Source organism: Aotus nancymaae, unplaced genomic scaffold (assembly GCF_030222135.1).
Source record: "Aotus nancymaae isolate 86718 unplaced genomic scaffold, 86718_ANA_hifiasm-v0.15.2.pri h1tg000002l, whole genome shotgun sequence".
Taxonomy (NCBI): domain Eukaryota; kingdom Metazoa; phylum Chordata; class Mammalia; order Primates; family Aotidae; genus Aotus; species Aotus nancymaae.
This window is the reverse complement of record NW_026988413.1, coordinates 33,166,654-33,184,610: the sequence shown is the minus strand read 5'-3', so window position 1 is coordinate 33,184,610 and position 17,957 is coordinate 33,166,654.

Genomic DNA, 17,957 nt, shown 5'->3' with positions numbered 1-17,957 from the left:
ACCCCACTTCAGTCTGTTTGCTGTAGCTTCGTGAACCAGCCTTAAATTTCCTCAAGCAAACTTGGGGAATGGGAAGTTCTGAGTTCAGAATCCTCTGGCCACAAAGTACATCTGACTCATTTTCTTAGTGTTTACCAGCTACTTAGACCACTAAAACCACCAGTTTTTAAGTCTTATTACAACAAATATCAATAATATAAAATCACCATATTATCCATGAGATTTTCATGTACCAATCTGTCACTGAATCATTCAAGTCAGTATTCTAGAGAAAACAGTATTTTGAATAGTTGTTTAAGGTTTGCAGTAATGGAACTAATGCACAAATAGCATTTCATCGATTGTCCATTCAACCATGGGCTTTGTCTTAGTGTAAAACTTTACTTCCAATGTATCACTTTGGGTACCAGTGTGTCACCTAAAAAGATATGTTGCTGTCCTAACCCCAGTACCTGTGAATGTGACCTTGTTTGGAAATAGAGTCTTTGCAGATATAATTGTGTTAAAACGAGGTCATATTGGGTTATGGTGGGCCCTAATCTGATTGACTGGTGTGCTCATGAGAGAGAAATCTGGACAATGGCACTCACAGGAGAGAAAGCCATGTGAAGACACAGGCAGAGATTGGAGTGATGGGTCTACAAGCCAACAAACATCAAGGATTGCTAGTAACCACCAGAAGCAAAAAGATAGGCAGAAGAACAGGTTCTCTCTGAAAGCTTCCAGTAGGAATCAGCCCAAATAACATTTCAACGGACTTCTGGCTTTCTGAACTGTGAGAAAATAAATGTTTTTTATTTGAAGCCACCTTGTCTTTAACACTTTGTTTTGACAGCCCTAGGAAACTAAAACCAAGGGGGCACATACAGAAGGGAAGGCTGCACAGGATATTTTCTTTATTGTAATATGTAAAATGTCATTTAAAAAAGAACACAAAATCTATCAAGATATGTGGGCTTTACTTCATGGGGAGGCTAAAACCAGCTAATAGTTCAATTATTGAAATTCTGTAATTCTGTGACCCTTAAACCAAAAAATTATGCAGTCAGGCAATTATACACACAATTGGGTCCTCATGACTACTAATGTAGAAACCCACCAGAATGTAGAATATTAGCCTTGAAGTCTCAGCTTTGGAGCCTTCATTTGTGCTTCTTAGTGAAATGCTATGTTGATATTTCTTTAGTCAAAGAAGAGTTTTGGCCTAGATTATCCATTTATGCATATAAAAATTGAGTGTCTTGCATAAACATGGCTTCTGTGTTCATATAATTGTGTTTTCTTTCAGAAGCTAAGGACTTAAAATACATGAAAACAGGAAGAAAACAACTAAAAAACCACACAGAGAAACCTTCATTTCTCTTCTGGGATACGTATATGTCTAGGATAAATTTTTTAAACAAGAAAAGACTGCAAACATCATTCCAACAACTCTATTTTAACCTTAAAGAACAACTTGATATTTTCTTAGGAGACATGCTCTTAAAAAATAGGAAAGAATATCCCTTTTAACAAACCTGCACATCTACCCCTGAAACTATAACAAAAGTTGGGGGAGAAAAGAAAAAAATAGAAATATTTTTAAACAAAGGACTTGATTTGTTTGAGACAAACATAAACAAAGCAAAACAGAAAAGATCTCACCCCCAACCAAAACCACAGAAAATGTTAACATAGCAGAAAATGTCAAGGGAGAAAATTTTTAAACTTTTTAAAAACCCTATTCATTTCCCATAGACTTTAAGAATCTTTCCATTTTAAATAAAATTTCTCTTCCTTTCATTCTATTGCAGAAAAGACTATAAATCAATCTGGCATTGCCCTATAAAAACCAGACTTGCAATAAACTGTCGCCACTAAACAGGAATAACAAAGGTATGAAATTATCTTCTCTTTCCCAGTGCTGCCATTCCTTCAAGGACCTTATAGCATGAATAATGGATACTATTTACAGACAAAAGTCATTCAATAGAGAACAAACTGAGCTTTAAGTTTAAGTCTACTCTTCCCTTTGCCCAGTGCAGTAGAGCAGAGTGGAAGGGTTACCATTCGCACAGCCCCAGGGGTGCACTTTCAATCACACAGTCTACATTTGCAGCCTCTCTGTGGAACAATTCAGAACCAACCTCTGCAGTGACTGGATGGAAGCCAATATGGCTTTATTGCTTAGCCACGTCACCTTGGCAAGAAACCTTAGCTTCCTTATCCATTGAACAGGATAGTAATATCATCTGTTTCATAGGGTTGTGAAGGAACATAAAGGAATGTAAGTAACCAGCACATAGTGGGAAGAAATTCAACATAGCATGCATACATTATTAATATACATGTTTAGGATATGGAAAGTGAGAAAAACCTTAAACATCCTCTGAGTTTCTCTTCTACAAGTATATTCACACATATGTTCCCCACCCCACTTCCTGACATTCTCATCTATCTTATTTATACGATACTTGAACAGGTAAAGCTCCAGTTATGAGGTGATATGCCCTCCATAGAGGAGAGCTGTTGTCTTAGTCAAGCAAATAGAGATTTAGCTTTCAATTTCCAACAAGCAATGAGAGACATTCATAGCTCTGCATTGATACTGTGTCAGTGATCTAGAGGAGTAATGACGTAAATGAGGAGGACCGAGTTAGAGACACAACAGATGTGGGAACCTTCATGTCTGCTTACCAACAGATAAACATCTGGGCAGTTGGTGGCAACATAAGCATCCTCTTTGCCAAAACACTGGTGCTTATTGGCCAAAGAGCCAAAAGTCTCAGGAAATCTACTGGTCCCCCAACCACTAAGCCTAAAAAAGTGCACTGAATTGCAGTTATACCAAATGCTTTATTTAAGTACAAACCAACACAAAGGAATATTCTTGCCGGGCGCGGTGGCTCACGCCTGTAATCCCAGCACTTTGGGAGGCCAAGGCGGGTGGATCACGAGGTCAAGAGACCGAGACCATCCTGGTCAACATGGTGAAACCCCGTCTCTACTAAAAATACAAAAAATTAGCTGGGCATGGTGGCGCGTGCCTGTAATCCCAGCTACTCAGGAGGCTGAGGCAGGAGAATTGCCTGAACCCAGGAGGTGGACTTTGCGGTGAGCCGAGATGGTGCCACTGTACTCCAGCCTGGGTAACAAGAGCAAAACTCCGTCTCCAAAAAAAAAAAAAGGAATATTCTTGGTGCCTCCATTGAAATGACAATTCATGTGTCAACAATCCAAGACGGAATCTATCAGGCCAGTATCTGTTTTCCTCAATATAGACAGTCCTCTGAGTATGTGATCCATTAGATCTATGTGAAGATGTCAACTATAAGAGTTCATTATATTAAATCACAATATATTTTTCAACTTTCAGAATTAATGTTTTTGCCTTCATTCACCCAGAAGTAAGACTTGTCTTCTTTTGTCAAGCCTTAAGATTAAGTCCTAGCTTTGGTAAGAATGAAATGCATAAAAATTTTAGTGAACTCATGAATATTTGGAAAGATGTGTCTCCTGGAAATATTCAATGTGTCATCTTTATAGTTTGTGTTGTGTATAAGAAATATCCTGGAAGATGAGTTTGGATATAAATTTAAAAAAAAATCTCAGAATGAATTTTTAATATTTATTTTCCCTCAGCCACAAGCTCATTACATGAGATTTCATTTGTCAGTCAAGCATAATTTTTACAATTCAACTCTAAAATTATTTTTTTAAAACCCATTGGAATGGGAAGAGAAATAATTGATTAAAATATTGCAAGATGCCTTATGAAATCTCTTTGCTTTGCTGCATAAACTTTCAATACCTTAAAAAACAAAAAAAAGACAAAACATCACAGTTCAGAAGGATATCTCTGATCACTAAAAAGAATGGTCTTCCAAACCTAAAAAAATAAGTGAAAAACAAACTGCCAAGTGGCAATGAACTAAGAATGTATGAGGATTCTGCATTAAAGGTAGTCAGAGAGACACATTCCACTGTTGCTTTGCCGTATGCCCGCTCTTAAATGAAGGCTAATGTTTCCATAATGAGCTGCAAATAAACTAGCAATTGTGCTCAGTTAGTTATTACCAAAGTTGATACGTATATGTCTAGGGTAAATTTCTTTTTCTTATTTTTGAGACAGAGTTTCACTCTTGTTGCCCAGGTTGGAGTACAGTGGCACCATCTTGGCTCACTGCAACCTCTGCCTCCAGGGTCCAAGCGATTTTCCTACCTCAGTCTCCTGAGTAGCTGGGATTACAGGCATGTGCCACCATGCCTGGCTAATTTTTATATTTTCAGTAGAGACAGGGTTTCTCCATGTTGGCCAGGCTGTTCTCAAACTCCCAACCTCAGGTGATCCACCCACCTCAGCCTCCCAAAGTGTTGGGATTACAGCCTGCCAAATTTTTTAAACAAAGGAAAACTGCAAACATCATTTCAACAACTGTATTTGAGACTAAAACACTAACAGTTAGTGCTGTACCATGGTTCTAAGAAGTTATATATACAGACATCATAATTAGCCAAAACCACTTTTATGAAAATGTTCAGTAAAAAGAAAGTACTACATTCAAGTGTTAATCATCTCACAATATATTTTTGTACTTATAATGCCTTCTTTTTATTCAATATTCTTTAAACTTTTAGAGAAAACATTTTATTTAAAATTTTTATAGAGCTGTATTTATGGACAGAATGATTTTTAAATGTCATTAAATTGAAAAGACAATTTTACACCATTTTGGATAGTCATCATTTTTGAAATGATGGAGACTAGATTTAAAACTAACTTAACTTCATGGAAATCCTATTTAAAAAGTGGAAGGAATAAAAGCTTATTCTAAAAAGTATAAATGTTTCCGTATAATAAGAATAATAATATCACCAAAATAAGTGAGATTTAAAGTGCTCCTCTGTATATTGGCTCACCGATTAATTTGGTTTGCATTAAGTATTGTTAGAGATTAGGAACATATTTTAAACTTATTAAGGCTATATATGGATATATATCTACAGATTTATCAAAATGCTGATAGTATAGAGACAAGAGAATAGATTTAGTGTTGAAATCAATGTCTCTACATCTAGTTAAAATTCTTAACAAAAATATCAAACTTTTTGTCATCAAAATATTGCTATTAACAGCAACAATGACAGACAAAAGGCAGAATTAGTACTAATCACAATTGAACTAGAATGTTAAAATGATAATGAAGACCATCTTCATAGGCCTTCACTGTGGTGGTCCACAGCCTTTAGGGTACACAGATACATTTGGGCTGGCAACCCTCAAGTGATCTGATGACAAATGTATGTCAATCTAGAAACTGCAATCAACAATTTTGCCCACCAAACCACTAACATTTCAAAAGGGCTTGGTATTCTCTTGATTATGTCTCCGTGCCTGAACATCAAAGTTAAGTGAATACTTTAAACTTCTTAGATGCTCTGGGAAATGCCATGACTATGGTCTCTGACTTGGTTAAACCTTCCTGAGAAGCATCATTCTAGAATGTGTGCTTTCATCAATAACTCAGGTTTAACAGATTAGTTTTTAGTGAGTAATAAAGACATAAGCTGGACTTGTATTTTAAAAGCCCTGAGTCCTTTAAGACGTTAATTTATCTATCCTCTCATATCAGTTTTTGACAGGGAGAAGATGCAGACTAAATTTTCCAACAAAAACAGAGTATAGACTGCACTTCTTGATTCCACTCTCTTCAACCCAAAACAGATACATTCCTCTTAGCAAAATAATTCATGTTTTCATTTATCAATTAATTTACTTATTCAAAAGACATTAAGTATACTCTGGACACCAAGCATTTTACTAGGCACATAAGATATACAAAAAAGAATTTGTAAATGAATAAAATTCAGTCCCTGCCCTTAAAAAGGCTGAAGAGATTCAACGATCCAAGATGGCCGCTTAGGAGGAACTCGGGAATGCAGCTCCAAGAGAAAGCACAGAGGGTGAGTGGACGCCGTATTTTCAGACTGATTTTTACTGCCCACAGACCAGGAGATTCACACGCAGAGCAGCCACACGGGTCGCCAGCGCCGCTGGTTTGAACGGCGCAGCTACTGGGCCGGCACCCTGAGGCAACGGCTCACTGTACAGAGTGAGAGAGTCTGAGTCCCCTATAAGCCAGCAAGGGGAGCTGAAACGGGGAGGCAGGCCAGCGCCACGAATCTCAGAGCCGCGGCTTTAGCCAACGTAGCGGCTCCGGAGGCAGATCAGATGAGACGGTGTCCCCTCTTACCCAGCAAGAAGACCTGAAACAGGGAGTGAAGACAGGAGATTCCCGAGCAAAAAAAAAAAAAAAAAAAAAAAAAGCGCCACTGCAAACACAACTGAAACCGGGACGGTCCAGCTCTGTGGAGGAGGGGCGTTCTCCATAGGCACCCTGCTGTTCCCAGGGCAATCTACCAAGGCAACCCGCCACTACAGAGACTCCGTCACTACAGGGGCGGGCCAACATAGCGGAAGCAGTTCTAACTACACCCAGAAGTTCACACGGAAGCTGGGTGGAGCCCACAGCAGCTTAGCGAAGCCTCTGCAGCCTGAGTGTGACTAGGCTGCCACCTTGTGGGCAGGGAAAACAGCAACCGCACAGGGGAACATCATAAAACCGTAACTCCCTGGGACAGAACACCTGGGGAGAAGAGCAGGGGGTTTATGAGTTCTGCCACAGCAGACTTAAAATTACCAAAATCAGAAAGACAACTACAAAGTCAACAGGTGGATAAATCCACGAAGATGGGAAGAAACCAGCGCAAAAAGGATGAAAACACCCAAAACCAGAACACTTCTCCTTCTACAAGGGATCACAACTCCTCACCAGCAAGGGAACAAGACTGGATGGAGAATGAGTGTGATGAAATGACAGAATCAGCTTTCAGAAAGTGGATAATAAGAAACTTCCATGAGCTAAAAGAACATGTTCTAACCCAATGCAAAGAAACTAAGAACCTTGAAAAAAGACTTGACGAAATGCTAACAAGAATGGACAACTTAGAGAGGAATATGAGCGAATTGATGGAGCTGAAAAACACAACACGAGAACTTCGTGAAGCATGCACAAGTTTCAACAGCCGAATTGACCAAGCAGAAGAAAGGATATCAGAGGTCGAAGATCAACTCAATGAAATAAAACGAGAAGGCAAGATTAGAGAAAACAGGGTAAAAAAGGAATGAACAAAGTCAACAAGAAATATGGGACCATGTGAAAAGACCTAATCTACGTTTGATAGGTGTACCTGAATGTGACGAAGAGAATGAATCCAAACTGGAAAATACTCTTCAGGATATTATCCAGGAAAACTTCCCCAACCTAACAAGGCAGGCCAAGATTCAAGTACAGGAAATACAGAGAACACCACAAAGATATTCCTCTAGAAGAGCAACCCCAAGACACATAATCATCAGATTCACCAGGGTTGAAATGAAGGAGAAAATACTAAGGGCAGCCAGAGAGAAAGGTCGGGTTACCCACAAAGGGAAGCCCATCAGACTCACTGCAGATCTCTCAGCAGAAACCCTACAGGTCAGAAGAGAGTGGGGGCCGATATTCAACATCCTTAAGGAAAAGAACTTTCAACCCAGAATTTCGTATCCAGCCAAACTAAGCTTCATAAGTGAAGGAAAAATAAAATCCTTTGTGAACAAGCAAGAACTCAGAGAGTTCATCACCACCAGACCAGCTCTACAAGAGCTCCTGAAGGAGGCACTACACATAGAAAAGAACAACCAGCACCAGCCACTCCAAAAACACACGAAAAGGTAAAGAGCATCAACACAATGAAGAATCTGCATCAACCAAAGGGCAAAACAGCCACCTAGCACCAAAATGACAGGATTGAATTCACACATAACAATATTAACCCTAAATGTAAACGGACTAAATGCCCCAATCAAAAGACACAGACTGGCAAATTGGATAAAAAGCCAAAACCCATCAGTGTGCTGTATCCAGGAAACCCATCTCGCATGCAAGGATACACAAAGGCTCAAAATAAAGGGATGGAGGAAGATTTACCAAGCAAATGGAGAGCAAAAAAAAGCAGGAGTTGCAATTCTCATCTCTGATCAAATAGACTTTAAAGCAACAAAGATCAAAAGAGACAAAGAAGGACATTACATAATGGTAAAAGGATCAATGCAGCAAGAAGAGCTAACGATCCTAAATATATATGCACCTAATACAGGAGCACCCAGATACATAAGGCAAGTTCTTAAAGACTTACAAAGAGACTTAGACTCCCACACAATAATAGTGGGAGACTTCAACATACCATTGTCAATATTAGACAGATCAACGAGACAGAAAATTAACAAGGATATCCAGGACTTGAACTCAGACCTGGAACAAGCAAACCTAATAGACATTTACAGAACTCTCCAGCCCAAATCCACAGAATATACGTTCTTCTCAGCACCACATCACACCTACTCTAAAATTGACCACATAATTGGAAGTAAATCATTCCTCAGCAAATGCAAAAGAACGGAAACCATAACAAACAGTCTCTCAGACCACAGTGCAATCAAGTTAGAACTCAGAATTCAGAAGCCAACCCAGAACCACACAGCCTCATGGAAAATGAACAACTTTCTCCTGAATGTTGACTGGATAAACAATGAAATGAAGGCAGAAATAAAGACGTTCTTCGAAACCAACGAGAATGAAGACACCACATACCAGAATCTCTGGGACACATTTAAAGCAGTCTCTAGAGGAAAATATATAGCAATAAGTGCCCACATGAGAAGAAAGGAGAGATCTAAAATTGACACCCTATCATCAAAATTGAAAGAGCTAGAGGAGCAAGATCAAAAAAACTCAAAACCTAGCAGAAGACAAGAAATAACTAAGATCAAAGCAGAATTGAAGGAGATAGAGACACGAAAAACCCTTCAAATAATCAATAAATCCAGGAGCTGGTTTTTTGAAAAGATCAACAAAATAGACAGACCACTAGCCAGACTAATAAAAAAGAAAAGAGAGAATAACCAAATAGATGCAATAAAAAATGACAAAGGGGATATCACCACAGATGTCACAGAAATTCAAACCATCATCAGAGATTATTACAAACAACTCTATGCACATAAACTAGAAAACCTGGAGGAAATGGATAAATTCCTGGACAGCTGCCTCCTCCCAAGCCTAAACCAGGAAGAAGTCGAAACCCTGAATAGACCAATAACAAGGTCTGAAGTCGAGGCAGCAATTAAGAGCCTACCACCCAAAAAAAGCCCAGGTCCAGATGGGTTCACAGCAGAATTCTACCAGACATACAAAGAGGAACTGATACCATTCCTACTGAAACTATTCCAAATAATCCAAAAAGAGGGAATCCTTCCCAAATCATTTTATGAGACCAACATCATCCTAATACCAAAACCTGGCAGAGACTCAACAAGAAAAGAAAACTACAGGCCAATATCCATGATGAACATAGATGCAAAAATCTTCAATAAAATACTGGCAAGCCGATTACAACAGCACATCAAAAAGCTTATCCACCATGATCAAGTAGGATTCATCCCGGGGATGCAAGGCTGGTTCAATATACGCAAGTCTATAAATGTAATTCACCATATAAACAGAACCAAAGACAAAAACCACATGATTATCTCAATAGATGCAGAGAAGGCCTTCGACAAAATTCAACAGCCCTTTATGCTAAAAACCCTCAATAAACTAGGTATCGACGGAACGTATCTCAAAATAATAAAAGCTATTTACGACAAACCGACAGCCAATATCATACTGAACGGGCAAAAACTGGAAGCATTCCCTTTGAAATCTGGCACTAGACAAGGATGCCCTCTCTCAACACTCCTATTCAATATAGTACTGGAAGTTCTAGCCAGAGCAATCAGGCAAGAAAAAGAAATAAAGGGTATTCAATTAGGAAAGGAGGAAGTCAAATTGTCTCTATTTGCAGACGACATGATTGTATATCTAGAAGACCCCATCATCTCAGCCCAAAATCTCCTGAAACTGATAAGCAACTTCAGCAAAGTCTCAGGATACAAAATCAACGTGCAAAAATCACAAGCATTCCTATACACCAATAACAGACTTAAAGAGAGCCAAATCAAGAACGAACTGCCATTCACAATTGCTACAAAGAGAATAAATTACCTAGGAATACAACTAACAAGGAATGTAAAGGACCTCTTCAAGGAGAACTACAAACCACTACTCAACGAAATAAGAGAGGACACAAACAGATGGAGAAACATTCCATGTTCATGGTTAGGAAGAATTAATATCGTGAAAATGGCCATACTGCCCAAAGTAATATACAGATTCAATGCTATCCCCATCAAGCTACCAATGACCTTCTTCACAGAACTGGAAAAAAACACCTTAAACTTCATATGGAACCAAAAGAGAGCCCGCATAGCCAAGTCAATTCTAAGCAAAAAGAACAAAGCGGGAGGCATCACACTACCAGACATCAAACTCTACTACAAGGCTACAGTAATCAAAACAGCATGGTACTGGTACCAAAACAGAGATATAGACCAATGGAACAGAACAGAGGCGTCGGAGGCGACACAACATATCTACAACCACCCAATCTTTGACAAACCTGATAAAAACAAGCAATGGGGAAAGGATTCCCTGTTCAATAAGTGGTGTTGGGAAAACTGGCTAGCCATATGCAGAAAGCAGAAACTCGACCCCTTCCTGACACCTTACACTAAAATTGCCTCCAGATGGATTAAAGACTTAAACATAAGACCTAACACCATAAAATCACTAGAAGGAAACCTAGGCAAAACCATTCAGGACATAGGCGTAGGCAAGGACTTCATGACCAAAACACCAAAAGCATTGGCAACAAAAGCCAAAATAGACAAATGGGACCTAATCAAACTCCACAGCTTCTGCACGGCAAAAGAAACAGTCAATAGAGTGAATCGGCAACCAACAGAATGGGAAAAAATTTTTGCAGCCTACCCATCTGACAAAGGGCTGATATCCAGAATTTACAACGAGCTAAAAAAGATTTACAAGAAAAAAACAAACAAGCCCATTCAAAAGTGGGCGAAGGATATGAACAGATACTTTACAAAAGAAGACATACATGAGGCCAACAAGCATATGAAAAAATGCTCATCATCACTGGCCATTAGAGAAATGCAAATCAAAACTACATTGAGATACCATCTCACGCCAGTTAGAATGGCGATCATTAAAAAATCTGGAGAAAACAGATGCTGGAGAGGATGTGGAGAAATAGGAACACTTTTACACTGTTGGTGGGAGTGTAAATTAGTTCAACCACTGTGGAAAACAGTGTGGCGATTCCTCAAGGACCTAGAAATAGAAATTCCATTTGACCCAGCAATCCCATTACTGGGCATATATCCAAAGGATTATAAATCGTTCTACTATAAGGACACATGCACACGAATGTTCATAGCAGCACAGTTTACAATAGCAAAGACCTGGAACCAACCCAAATGCCCATCGATGATAGACTGGACAGGAAAAATGTGGCACATATACACCATGGAATATTATGCAGCCATTAAAAATGAGGAGTTCACGTCCTTTGTAGGGACATGGATGAACCTGGAAACCATCGTTCTCAGCAAACTGACACAAGAACACAAAATCAAACACCACATGTTCTCACTCATAAGCGGGTGTTGAACAAGGAGATCACATGAACACAGGGAGGGGAGCACTATACACGGGGGTCTGTTGTGGGGGAGTGGGGGGGACAGCGGGGGGGTGGGGAGTTGGGGAGGGATAGCATGGGGAGAAATGCCAGATATGGGTGAAGGGGAGGAAGGCAGCAAATCACACTGCCACGTATGCACCTATGCAACAACCTTGCATGTTTTTCACATGTACCCCAAAACCTAAAATGCAATTAAAAAAAAAAAAAAAAGGTTGAAGAAACAAACAATTTAGACAATTATATTACAGTGTAAGGACAGCTCTGAGAGAAGTAACAAGGATGCTATGGAGTCCCATGAAAATGACACCTAAGGGCCCAGACATGGTGTAAGGAGAGAGGGAGGTCAAGGAAAGCTCCATGTATCAGATGATTTCCAAACTAAGCCAGAAAGATGAGTAGAAGTTAATCGGGCAAAACAGGTGACAAGAGCCATTCCAGGCAAAAAGATATACCCGGGAAAGGAGACCATTATTGGAAGTGAGCTTAGGTCAGTGTGGCTGGACAATAGGGAGAAGTGAATAAGAATGGCCAGGCAGAGGCCAGTGGAAGACAGGAGCTATATCAGAACAGTCTCCTATATCATTGTCTTAGTCTGTTTTGTGCTACTATAATGGAATACCTAAGACTGGGTAATTTAGAACAAACCAAAATGTGCTGGCCTGTAGTTCTGAAGGCTGGGAAGTTCAGTATCAAAACAATGGTATATGGAAAGGGCTTTCTTGCTGCACCGTAACACAGTGGAAAGTATCACATGGCTGTAGAGCAGAAGAGAAAGAGAAAGAGAGGGAGGGAAGGAGAGTGAGAAATAGACAGCGTGCAAGACAGGGCAAACCCACTCCTTCAACTACGAACCCACTCCTGAGATAATGGCATGTCTATTCTTGAGGGTGGAGCTCTTGCAACCTAAATACCTCTTAAAGGTCTCACCTTCCCAATATAGTCACAGTGGAAATTAAATTTCAGCATGAGTTTTGGAGAAGACATTCAAACCATGACACCACTCTAAAGTATTCTGGCACATTTTAGAATGAGAGGGACCAAAAGATTTTTAGATGGCAAAGTCACCCACCAGGTGACTTTTCTTCCTCCATTTTTGTGAGTTATTGGTCATACTTTTTATAAGTATTTGCATGTGCACATTACTTATGGATTTATTTTACTACTTTCCCACTAAGATGACCTGGAATACATTTTTATGACATTTTCTTTTTAAGACAATCAGCACAATAAAGTGAGACAGAAGCAAGGGATTTGAGAGATTATCTAAAGGTGTAATTATATGATTGACTATGAAATTTCAGTTGAGACAATAGAGAGGAGTAGAGAAGAAGGCAAAAAGAGATAGTGATAAGGTCATAGTATCAGTGGATTCTAGGTCCTGATGGGATCAAAAGATTATTAAAGTGAAAATACCAAAGGCAGCGAACTGGTCAGAGAGGAATTGATAGTCTCAGAGAGAAATGCTTGAAACAGAGATACAGACAATTGCATTGCGGTTCTTATATTAGCGTTATAATTGGAGGAAAGCTTCTTCCCTTCTCCTGATGTGAAAAACAAGCTCAAGTATTGGCCCTTCTCCAGCCTTAATTCACTCTACCCTTATGCAGGTTTACATATACACCTCCTCTCAGAGCACATATGTTCTCTTCTGTCCTCCATGCTGTAGAGGACATGCATGTGGAACCCTAGCCTTGTGTTGGGAGGAGGAGGAAGAGGAGAAGTCTGCCCAATCCACTGCTAGGAAAACGGTGGGTAAGTCTGCCTAATTCTTGAATTCAAAATTGGATATTCACATGTCTTACAAACGTCAAATTCCCTGTAAGAGTTGGGGGAAGGAGTTGCTGCAGAGAATTTGAAACTCAGCACTTACTCTATTCTAGAATATATGTGTCAATTAAGAGTCAAGTATGAGGCCAGGCACGGTGGCTCACGCCTGTAATCCCAGCACTTTGGGAGGCTGAGGCGGACAGATCATGAGGTCAGGAGTTCAAGACCAGACTGGCCAACATGGTGAAACCCCATCTACTGAAAATACAAAAATTAGCTGGGCATGGTGGCATATGCCTGTGATCCCAGCTACTCGGGAGGTTGAGGCAGGAGAATTGCTTGAACTGGGACCCATGAGGCAGAGGTTGCAGTGAGCTGAGATTGCACCACTGCACTCCAGCCATACAGAAAAGAACCTTCTCCCAGAGACTAAAGAGAAAAACAAGACTGTTCTGAAGCTGAAAGGTAGAATTAAACTATCAAAATAAGCTCATCTGCATGGAATATTACTGGAAAGAATATGGTTATATAGTAAAATAAAGATTCCTGTTGTTCTACCTTTGCCACTTGCTTGTAAACTTCTTTAAACCTGATTCTTTTCATCTATAAAATTGAGTATTAACATCAAATTGACAGGATATTGTGAAGGATTTGTTTTATTTTTTTCTTTTTCTTTCTTTCCTTTTTTTTTTTTTTAAAAAAAGAGAGAGTCTTGGTCTGTTGCCCAGGCTGAAATGCAGTGACAGAATCTCAACTCACTGCAACCTCCACCTCCTGGGTACAAGCGATTCTCATACCTTAGCTGCCTGACTAGCTGGGATTACAGGCATGCACCACCATGCCCAGTTACTTTTGTACTTTTTGATAGAGATGGGGGTTTTGCCATTTGGCCAGACTGGTCTCGAACTCCTGGCCTCAAGTGATCTGCCTGCCTTAGCCTCCTAAAGTGCTAGAATTATAGGTGTGAGTCAACATGCCCAGCCAAGTGAAGGATTTATTTCTAATGGATGTTTGTATATGTACTGGTAGCACCTTATGTATTCACTAAACTGTGGGTAATAATGGAAGATGGAAGAAAATGCCTTTTTATAAAACGGGAGTAATGATAGGGAGGGAGTGAAAATGATTATGACATGATTTAACCGTATGCCAGGAAATGAGGAATACATGAAGCTTGCCTCAATGGTATAGTTTTTTACCTCTAAATGTTCATATGTGGAAGTTTAGTTCTGTCTAAATGTGAACAATATGGGGAAAGTGGATCCTCCTGAAAGAGCGAAAAGCTGGTGTTTGTGGACTTGGAATGATAAGCCTCAAGGAGTTAGCCTGAGAGTTCTCAGGTTATAGCAGATCTGAAAGTATATCTAGCTTTAGCTTAAAGATCTAAATATGATAAAATGTGAACTCTATCTAAAAATTTAATTTTTATTCTCCTAATCCCTTTTTAACAGATATCCCAAACTTAGCCTTCCCTGAAAACACTATTTGTGAGCCTGCAAAGATCTTTTCACATGCACTCATCTAACTCAAAGCATCTTAAGCTAGTATTCCAATCTTTGATAATCCCCATCTCCTAATATTTATCTATTTTAAATAATTTAAATTAGAAATTTAAAAACATAGTAAAACAAAATGTTTATGAGTATGGCAACCATTCTTAAAATGCATATTATCATAAAAGCAAGAGGCACTTGTATATATTTATTCGATGACTATCTATTGCTTGCCTAACAAGTACACTGTACTTGGCACAGAAGATATAGCCCATAGGCCCTTCTTTTGGTTTTTCTTTGATGCTGAAGGGGATGACCCAATTCCAAACTACATTGTTCAAGACTCAGAGACTGACTGGAAAATTGTGGCAGGTGATGGAGTCACATCAGGGAGACAGTCCGGTGCAGCACACATAAAACAAACTGTCCCTTAGAGCCTTGGGCCCTGATCATTGTTCCACTCTTCAGGTTTTTTGGTAAGTTACCTACTAACTCTACCTCAGTGTCTCGTCTGAATAATGCATTGAGCATCCAAGGTAGGACACGTGTATGAGAGATAATTTTAAACTAGATTGCAAAGGCAATCAACTATTTAAAAAAAAGAACTACTAAAAGTGTTTAATTCATGCCTTAAGGAATGTTTATATTACCAATTTAATCGATTTAATTCATGTGCCATCCCTTCTGCCTTTTAACACCTGAAATGGCTTCTTTCCACTTTTGATAGTTTTCTTGCCGAAGCATTGTTTTGGCTTGTTCATTTTCTACTCGACTGCTGTTATTGGTGGCATATGTTTTTTGTTTGTTTTTTTTTTACCAAACTAGCTTAAAGATGCTTTGATTTAGCTGAATATGTTTGAAAAGATCTTTATGGGCTCACAAATTTGTTTTTCAGTGAAGACCAAGTTTGGGGCATCTGTTAATAAGGATGGAGAAAAACAAAAACTAAAGTTTACCTTAGTACAATTTATTTCCATGTTTATTTTCATTAATCCCTCTTCCCAGATTTTCTCTAGAACATGACCACAGGTCTCCCTGAAGACATTATCATCAACTGTCTCTCAGGTAGAAAGCATACTCTTTTGAGTATGCTTTTTGTTCCAGTTGTATACATATGTAACCATTTTATTCCAAGGGCCTTCGCTGAGACACACAGCCACAAATACAACATATGGAGATTCAGATTTACATAAAGACATGTTGGTAATTTTTTTCTTTATAAAATGATTTGCTCCACGATTTTTCCTAACTCTGCTGCATGTCATCAAAAACATTTTTTTAATTATTAAATGCCATGTGTAGCTCTCTCTGCAAGGTCATATAGAGAATTTATAATTAGGATGGGATAGAGCTATACTAACAACTAACTGTAACTAAAAATCTTTAAATCTATTTAAAATAGGGTATAAGTAACACGTTATAAGCATGGGAAGAAAGTAGTAACACGTTCTGATTGAAATATTAGTGAAGATTCGGAAATTATAATTTCAGCTGAGCATTAACATCCTAGAAGAAACATTTTGATAAGTGGTTCGACAGACTATCTTGGTGGTATGCTCTGATCCCCTGCCATTCTTTTTACTGGTTTGCTTGATGACCCTAAACCCTAGTTGCTGTGGGGTACGTCAGTGGACAGTTTGCATGATTAGCCTTCTCTGGAGGAATACCATGGACAATTGAAGCTGTCTTGTCTCCACTTACCTCACTGTCAAAAGTCAATCATTGATTTGACGGGAGTACAAAAGCCCCATTTCTTTGTCTAAGGTGGGATCATGTCTGGGGTGCAATTTACATTCCCCAGTGGATCATGCTGACACTGGACTGTTTCTGAAACCACGTTGTGCCATAGCTCCCCCTTCCTTTCTCTCTGTACTGTTTCCCTTACTCAGATTTCACTCTGAAGGAGGTACAAGCCCCAGGTACACTGGCTGGAACCTGGAAATTGTGCCTGAGAGTGATGCTTGGGTGCTGGGGCAAGTGTTTAGAATAAAGCAGTTTATCGACACAGGGGCACTCTCCTGTGAGACGGAATCACGTGCCCTGGCAAGAACTCTGATGTGCTGCTGGGAAGGCTCACAGCAGCTTGAAAAAGTGTTCGCTCCCATTAAAAGAACAGCAATACTAGAACTGCACTGGCAGAGTATGGAAAAGGACTAAAGGCTCAGGGAAGCGGGCTTGCCAGAATGTACCTTTATCTAAGTCCCCAAAACTCACGACTGACTGTGTTGCTAAGAGGGCCTGGAGGGCTGTCCTTCACTTGGTGGGCCTCGTTACTGGTATGGTGGCCAGGAGAAAAGGAGGGAGCTGATCTTGAGGGCAGCAAGCCTTGTCTGGAAGGTAGATCTAAGCTGCATTTCAAAGACAGACCGGGGGAGTGTGGCCAGATGGATGAAGTCCAAAATACAATATAGATTAACTTTTATTAAAAAATAAAAGTATATGGGAAATGAAAAGAGAAAAATAGGACAGAATTTAAATGCTTCCAAGAAAATTAGTGGAAAAATGATTCTGAATTAGTCAGCAATGTCTTCCCCGCGCCCATATCCCTTCCCCCACCATAAAGGCAGCAACAATGGATGTTGATTCAACCCAGAAAATTTTGTATCAAGGCCAAGTCAGGACCTGCATCATCCAGTCCTGGTCCCTGTTCGGCCCAGTGATCTTGGAGTGGGAGATTGGGGACTTGGCATGTAAATACAAGATTCTGGAAGCAGCAGAGAACAGAACCTCTACATGGCGTGAAAGCTCTTACCCACCAGGAAGATAAACATTGTAGATGGCACTGAGTGTATCATAACAAGAGCAATTACAGCCAGAGTGATTACAGCCGCAGGGATCAGTGCTTCTTTTATTCCATCACAGAGGGAGGATTTGGGCTTATAGACACATGGTGCATTGGGAGGGAACATAATGTTGGCCTGAGGGAATGGTGTTTGTAGCCACAGAAAATACAGTCCTCCTTCCTTACAACATCTGTCACCTTTGCTAATGCCCAAAGTGTGGTTACTGTTGCTTTTC